We start from the raw sequence: 8978 nt of genomic DNA on the forward strand, positions 1-8978 counted from the left end.
TTTACAAAGCCAATACGCAGAGAAGACCTTATTTTGTCTTTGAAAAGCACTGAGTAATGTCTAGGTGTGAATACAAGAAATAACCCAGAGGGAGCAAACAATCGGAATGAAATAAAAGTTGTGACGAAACATCATTGATGGGATAAGGGGTAATACTCTATCTGTCCATAACAAAATTTAGGCATAAGAAAATTTTTTCTGTTTTGGAAGTGAAAATGCAATAGAACAAGCAGAGATAACTGGTTCTTCACAGTGAATCGCCATTGTTGTGGTCACCAACACCCCCCCCCCTTCTTTGCTCGATATTAGCAATAACATCGAGCAAAGGGGGGACCCTGAAAGAAAAATCCCAAAAATATTTTTCTAAAATTTTTTGTATTTTCTCCCTAAGGCTTAAATCGCATCGCAAGGGAAGGCTGAAGCATTACCCAAGTGCGGAAAATAAAACTGCGAAAGAGCGATGCGGAATTCATTGCATCGCATGCATCCCAAGCGCTCTCTAAAAATAAGATCTTCAAGAAATGCCGATCGCCGATATGCGACATCGCACATCGCAAACGTCACACTAGGCAGCATAAACCATTGAATAAAATCTGCGATCAGCGATCTGCGATGACAACGATCTGTGATTTGCGATATCGGCGAACCGTGATCTGCGATATGAAAAGACTCATCGCACGAATTCTCCGACATACCCGATAGACCCAAGATTAAGCGTGTGCCTTAAAGGAAATTAATGACCGCATGCTTGAGTATCAAGGAATGATTGCATCGCATTTTTTGAAGAGTCAAGTCATGATGAATGTCAGGATTATGCATTCATTAGAGTTTAATGCTTTCATGTCAATCTTTTCATTTCCCTTCTTCTTTGCGTAGACTGCAAGACACGCAACTAATATAAATCTATATGCAGGAAATATCTAAAGGAAAAGGGAAAGCGCCAATCAGACAGCAGAGAGAAGATGCCTCCACAAATGAATGCCGCATGCAGCAGGGCCGCAGATTCCAAACTATAAGCCAACCGGTACTGATGAAATTAGACTATCCAGGACTCAGAGTCAAAGGCGCACAAAAGCAGCGTGTTCACAAAAGATCCTGAAGCTCAGACTTGGTAAAGCAGAGAAAGAAGCGCATGAGAAGGAAGACTCTCTAGAAAAGCCTGGAACAAAGAGCGGAAACAATTCTCGAAACAGGGGATTGTCCATACAGCGCAACTCCTAACCCACTCAGTCGTTCGCACGACCGGAAACCGGAATAGCAACAACAAAATCAGTTCGAGAAGAACCTGGGTTGTGCTAAGTATACACGCGGCGAATACACCCAGCTAGAGAAAGGTTTTCGAAAATATCTTCTGGTCTGTCAGAAGGAAGTGCCAGCTCTTGTTATTTCCACTTTTATCCCCCGAGCGAAAGAAGAAGGCGGCCAGCCGACTGTTCCCAGGAAAATGTTGCGCTGTTGACAGCACTAAAGAGAATATACAGAAACGGTCAGAAATTAGATTTAAAGTTTTAGAAATAAATTTGCTTTTAGTAAAGGGCGGTCATTTGAAGTCGATTCCCTAATTTCGTGTAATTAAGATTAATTAGTTAGTAGTATTTAACCCTTCTCATGGCATTTGGAGAAGGGTCCAGAAATCTGTCAAAAAACTTGTCCTCAGAACATGCACTTCTGCACCCTTAGAGGAGGTTTTTGATGAATGGATGGATCGAGATTTATTTATGTTTGCATTTTAATGTCTGTTACTGATGTTGCACTTCTGTACTCTTAGCAGATATTAGAACAAGTAGAAATAAATCATTATTGCTTGAAGTTTATTAGTGAAGTTAGTCATAAATGGTACTTTTATCTCTTGACTAAATTCTTCTAGTATCCCTAAAGTGATATGCAGCTGAGTTCTTTATATGTTACTGTATGAATGTCTGTATTACCATTTGGCACTTCTGTACGGTGGGATCATTTATTTATGCTTGATATATAGAAAATTGATTATGCGATATGCTGTTCACAACTGCTCTGTCTAACTTCTTATGCAGAATGGTTTATCTTTATTGATCTATATTCTGATAACAGTTGAATGATCTTTATTACCAGCTGTTGTTTGAAATCTTTCTAGATCGCATAACAAAAGAAAACACCCCGGGTTAGCGTAGACTAGATGTATTGTTTCTCTTCATTAGATTACATTAGTATAGAGTTAGTTTAGCAGTTAGAATTAATACTAGTTTAGAGAAACCTTTAGATCAATACCATCAAACTCTACACACACACGCACACCCTTCACATTGGGAAATTGGTCCCATTACCCCAAGTCGGACCCACTACTCCAAACGGGCAAGGAGCCGCCAAGCAGGTTCCGGACCGAGTGGGTATCCCCCTTGTTGTCGACCCGACTTCGGGGCCCTCAACATATGGTTACACAACCAATAATTCTCGTGATATATTTGAGTTCGGAAAATTATTATTACAAAATAATTGAGTCAAGAGACAAGTACTAGGAAGATTATTGCCTTGCCATGCAGACCTTAAGACATACAATAAAAAGGGGTCAATATCATCAAGCTTAGCATTATCATACATTTGTTAGCCTTGCTCATTCAACATTACAAATCCTATAAAGTTTGCTTTTGCGTTCCAAATTTCCTTATTCATTTCATAAACTCTATCTTTCACTTCCCTGATGCATTTCCTGTGTTGTCCTTTTCTAAATGACATAATTAATTCCCTGTAGAGTAAACTGATTGATAATCAGCAATTTCAACTCATGTTAGATCACAAATTTCAAACACTGATACATGCTTATTGTAATCTTTATATTTCTATTTGTTTGTTAATGCACTAAGTTTGGTATTTTTATTGTCTAGAAATAAACGTTATTACTATTAATATGTTCAGAAAGAGAAAAGTGTAGAAATTATTAAAAGCTAGGATATTTTATGTATGGTTTATAATTTAAATTTTATTTTATAGTATTTTTCAAGGAATTTTAATTTATATTTTAAAATATGATAGAAGATCACTATATTCTTAGTCCTTGTTTTAAAGGAAGTTGGGAATATTGTAAAGGGTTTTTGTTTTTCTCCTATTAGTTTAAAAGATTTTTGTTTTTTTTCAATAGTTATATATATATATATATCTATATATATATATATATATCTATATATATATATATATATATATATATATATATATATATATATATAAAGCATTAATAACATTTTTAATTTATCAAGCACATATTTTGAAATCTTATTCGATTTTATATTAAGAGATTATTTTCTATATTCTTGCAAAGTGAGATGCTATCGTCACCTTACTTGGCCTAATATGTTGGGACCTAAATGCAAAAGAGTTTGTTGTAGCTTCACAGCTTTAAATTCCAGCAATAAAAATTATTGAATTAATGGCTTATCAATTTAGATAATAGCTATAATAATGCCATACACTCCTCCATTAATGTGCAATATACTCCTCCATTAATGTGCAATATATGGAATGTTTGTAACAGTGACATCTTATTTTACAACTTGATTAGGAAATTTATAATCAAAATGCATTAATGACTCTTTAGTACTATTACATATTTCAATTCCTGGCAAAGTCTTTCCTACCTATAGGCATTCAGTAGTCAATTTCAGATTATTTCCTGCAAGCAACAGGAAGTTTCAAATGCACAAACACAAACAAATGAATCTCCATACCAATCTTTAAGAACGAGTACTGCTATAAGATAACCATTAACTTCATACTGTAACTTTTGCAGTAATTCATGGTTTATCTAGTTCAACTGTAATGTTGCTAACATACCAGAATTAGTTTCAATATCAGTATGATAGGCTACTGAAGATCTGTATACGGAAATGAATTTCAATCTTTCCATACCAGTAGAAATCAGATAATTGGAATCCAAAATACACTCCACCAAAACCTTTGAAATATATATATATATCCTACAAATACTTTGAAGGCAACATCAACTTTCTAGTAGAAGAGCATGAAGAACACTTAAGGATAGTTCTACAATGTCTTAGAGAAAACCAATTATACGGGAAGTTGTCAAAGTGTTCCTTTTACCAAACCAAGATTCATTATCTTGGGCACATTATCTCTGGGGATGGTATCACAGTAAACCCGATAAAGATCAAGGCCATCATGGAATGGCCAACACCAACCAATGTTCATGAAATATGAAGTTTCATAGGCATGACACGGTATTATTGTAGATTTGTTGAAGGGCTTTAGAAGATATCAAGCCCCATTACCGAGCTCCAAACAAAGAACAAGAAATTCATTTGGACTGAAAATGTGAAGAGGCATTCCAAAGGTTAAAGGTGTTATTAATGACAGCACCAATTTTGAAGGTGCCTGATATGGAACAAGAATTTTTGGTTTGCACTGATGCCTACAAGAAAGGGCTGGGTTGTGTGTTGATGCAAGAAGGAAGAGTAATAGCTTATGCATCAAGGAAACTTAGAACCCACAAAGAAAACTACGTAACCCATGATCTAGAAATGGTAGCAATTGTTTATGTACTAAAGATTTGGGGACCCTACCTTCAAGGAAGGAAGTTTGATTTTAGGACTGACTATTGTGGGTTACAACACATATTCACTCAAGACCACTTAAATACAAGACAAAGACGATGGTATGAGATAATTAGTGAATATAATTTTGATATCGCTTACACAAAAGGAACAGTAAATAGGGTCGTTGATGCTTTAAGTAGGAGGCCTTGGATAATTTCAGTGATTCCCTTAAAGACAAACTTAAGAGAGAACTTGCTTGATTTACAATTTAAAGACCCTTGGTATCAGGAGGTTAGAAAAAGTTTGAGGGAATATGAAATGAGGATCCCAAAATATGAAGAATACTTCTTGGATAATGATGGGCTACTAAAATTTCGGGGAAGGATATATGTAACACCAAATGAAGAAATACACTAGTTAATCTTGAATGAAGCACATCGCACAGTATACATGGTGCACCTTCATGTTAAGAAGATGAGTGAGGGCTGGAAATCACTCTTCTTTTCGAAAGGGATGATGAAGTACATTGCGAACTTGGTAGAAAGATACTTAGAGTGTTAATGAGTAAAAGCGGAACATGGACATTCAGTAGGTTTATTGCAACCCCATGAGATACAAAAATCTAAATGGGAAGTTATATCAATGGACTTCATTGTAGGACTGCCAATGACCTCAAGAAGACATGATTCCATATTTGTAGTGGTCGACACATTGACCAAGAGTGCCCATTTCATACCAGTTAAGACTACATATAAGGCACCAGAAATAGCTAGAGTTTTTATTGATGAGATTATGAGATTGCATGGAGTGCTTAGAAAGATCATATCTGATAGGGGAGTAGTGTTTATAGGAAGGTTTTGGACCAATTTCCAAGAAGCCTTGGGAACCTAGTTGAACTTCAACATTGCTTATCACCTTAAGACAGATGGGTAGACAGAAAGGACTAATCAAATCCTTGAAGACATGCTTCAGATTTATGTGATGGACCAACAAAAGAGATGGGAGTTTTTACACCTCATGGAATTTGCTTACAATAATAGTTATCATAGTTCCATCAAGATGGTGCCATTTGAGTTCTTATATGGAAGACCTTGTAAAACACCTCTCAGTTGGGACCGACTAGAGGACCAAGTATTAATAGGACCAGAAGTGGTGCAAGAGATGGAAGAACAAATGACTATGATTAGGGAAATGCTAAAAGAAGCACAAGATCGACAAAAGAGCTATGTTGATGCTCATCAAATAGACCGAAGTTATGAAGTGGGAGATAGGGTGTTCCTTAGAGTAAGGCCCCAAAAAAAAATAAAAAATATCTCCATAAAATTTGGAAAGAGAGAAAAATTGTCTCCAAGGTTTGTGGGACCTTTTGAAATCTTAGAAAGGAAAGGGTTGCTGGCATATATTCTTGCCTTACCTCCATTTTAGCACTTATGCATGATGTGTTTCATATTTCTGTTTTGCGTCATTATATTTCAAATCCTTCACATGTTATTGACTCTGGTCATTTACAGGTTTTGGACGAGGGAACAGTAATGACCGAACGAGTTTTCATACTGGAAAAATGAACTTTGCAGCTTAGACGATGGTTAGTGGACTAGGTTAAAGTCCAGTGGGAAAACTATATTCCCAGTGCAGCTACTTAGGAGGACGCCGAAGAGATTCATCACCGTTTTCCTTACTTATTCCAAGGACTTCGAGACGATGTCTATTATTAAGAGGGGGTGTATGTAGTGCCCTACTCTAGTCAACTCATAGTGATATGACATTAATATTTAGTTAGCCTAAAGGCCCACACATTATTCTTTAGGAGCTTAGGTTGAGGATTCAAACACATGACTCTATTATCAGTGGTTGTGATGTTTATGTATGTTCTCCATTGATATTATGATGATTGTAACATAAATTTTTATGTTTGGTTTCTATTGAATTTATGATGATGATGGAAGTAAAGGATATGTATGCTCTCTATTGATGGATATGTATGTTTCCATTGATGTTATGATAATGATAGTCATGATGATGTGTCCCCTATGTTACCTACTTGCATTAGTTCTGGTTCGCAATGAACAATGATGTGAATGACTAGGTGATGTTGATGATGCTATTATGACAATGAATAACACTAAGAAACCTTGTTATTGATGATTATTGAGTATGGCAGGAAACCACAAGAGGCATTCACATATGACGAGTTGACAACACCTGGTTTGATGAAAAATTTATATTATTTTATCTTTGAAATTCTAAGTCAATTTTGAAACCTGCTATATATGTTTATCTATATTATGATGATATGTTAGTTGTTGCAGGCACAAATTTGTTGCTTGACCGAATGACTCACATATGGGCGATGGGGTTGTACAATTAGATGGAACTACATGGGAGGGGTAGGGTAGTGTCTCTGATCTCACCCATTAGCACTCCTGGCATGACTTGGGTTGGAAAGGTTGAAACACCTTTGCCTTGAAGATCATGATGTCATGAGGGCAGGTCCCAAAGTTTGGTCGCTCATGAGGATTTTATCGGGGGCGCGCATCAAGGCTAATTCCTTGATCCCTGACACCATTAGTCTCACTATAGCAAGCAACATAAGAGATGATAGTGGTCTCTGTCGTTGCACCTATACTTTCCCCTCGCAGCCACTTAATGTTTGAAGGGCAAGTGGCATGGCACCCTTGGAACTTCAAGGGAATTTCTTGAAGGGCATGACCAACTTGGCACCCTTTGCATCACAAATAAACTGTTAGACATGGCACCCTTGGAACTTCAAGGGAAGTTCTTGAAGGGCACGATCAAACTTGGCACCCTTGGAATCATTAAAAATAAATAAATAAATAAATATAATCTAGATATAAAAACTAGGTAAATTCACATCAAGGGTAAATGATGTTAGAAACCGAGGTAATTAAATCAAAAATAAAACTTGGGTTAAGAGGATCATATGAGGAAATAAAACATTTTACCTTAAAAAATCTACCCTTCCCATGTTGGAAAATATTAGGTAGATAATGTAGTTTAATTAGGTAAAAAGGAGAAAGAGGGACGCATGATCAAACTTGGCACCCTTGGAATCATTAAAATATATATATATATAATCTAGATATGAAAACCAGGTAAATTCACATCAAGGGTAAATGATGTTAGAAATCGAGGTAATTAAATCAAGAATAAAACTTGGGTTAAGAGGATCATAGGAAGAAATAAAAAATTTTACCTTAAAAACTCTACCCTTCCCATGTTGGAAAATATTAGGTAGATAATGTAGTTTAATTAGGTAAAAAGGAGAAAGAGGGACATAAATGTAAGGATACATATTAATCCTAAAATAGTTAAACCTAATTAAGAGAAGATGATGGTGAATTAAAATAAGATTAATAAATTAAATTTTAGAGAAATATAGAGAACCTCCATGTGGCAAAGAATATCCATCTAAGAGATAAATTGAGTTAAATTAGGGAGTTGATAGGGGATCAAATCTTGACTTATCAATTGACTTTAGTCATGAACACAAATTAAAGAGTAAAAAAGTGGAATCAAGAGACAACTAGGAGAAGAAATAGGAATCTTGTTGAGGTGAGGAAAAATATTATTTTTAAATTAAAATTTAAGTAAATAATTTTGGAGATCCTTGATGAGAGAGTGACACATGGGTGGGTGAATAATCAAACTATTGGGTTATCATAAATGATTAATTATGCATGAAAGACCAAGTGTCACCTATGAGGACTCCTATAAAAGAAGGGGCAAGCCATGGGAGAAGGGACTTTTTTTACCCTACTAATGAGACTATGTTAGAGTAGTGACTACGAGCTATAGTGAGTTTGGTGTGGTAGAGGAATATAGAGAGGAGACTCTTGAGCCAAGGAGTGCTCTCCTCTACTAGCGTTGTACAACCCCATCGCAGCTCGAGGATTCGTGCAGAATGAGAGTACCGAAGGAGTAGGCTGGGAAGTCAACCGGTGGGTCATTGCATTCAAGGAGGGACAATAGTGGCAAGTCAAGTTTGAATCTCGTCTCATGGTGAACTGTACTTATGTTGTTATAATACTCTTTTGTATGGGTTTATTATGGTTTTAGTTAATAACATGTAAATTTGATAATATGTTCAATGAAGTGAAATTTAGAAAAGTTTTATGTAATGCTCAATATTTTGAGTCCCGGTGCTATTTTCTAATGGTTGTATTTTAGTATTTAAAAAAAATAGGGTTGGTCCTCAATTACATATATTGAAAATAAAAAAAGGGGACTGGGTAGGGGGAGATCCCTAAAAGAGGAAGGAAACTTGCAGAGTAAGCAAGCATCTCTAGGAAGGTAATGAGAGCCCAAAGAGAATTGAGCACTTGAAGTAATTCTGATAAGTAGAAGAACGAGTGAATTGTTAAAAGAAAGGTAACGCAAGGAAGAAGTAATGACTATTAGGTCAGAAATATAATAATGACAAATACACAATGGCAG

This window comes from Pinus tabuliformis, chromosome 8 (assembly GCF_031772625.1).
Source record: "Pinus tabuliformis cultivar Carrire ecotype Pingquan chromosome 8, CPIR1, whole genome shotgun sequence".
Lineage (NCBI taxonomy): Eukaryota > Viridiplantae > Streptophyta > Pinopsida > Pinales > Pinaceae > Pinus > Pinus tabuliformis.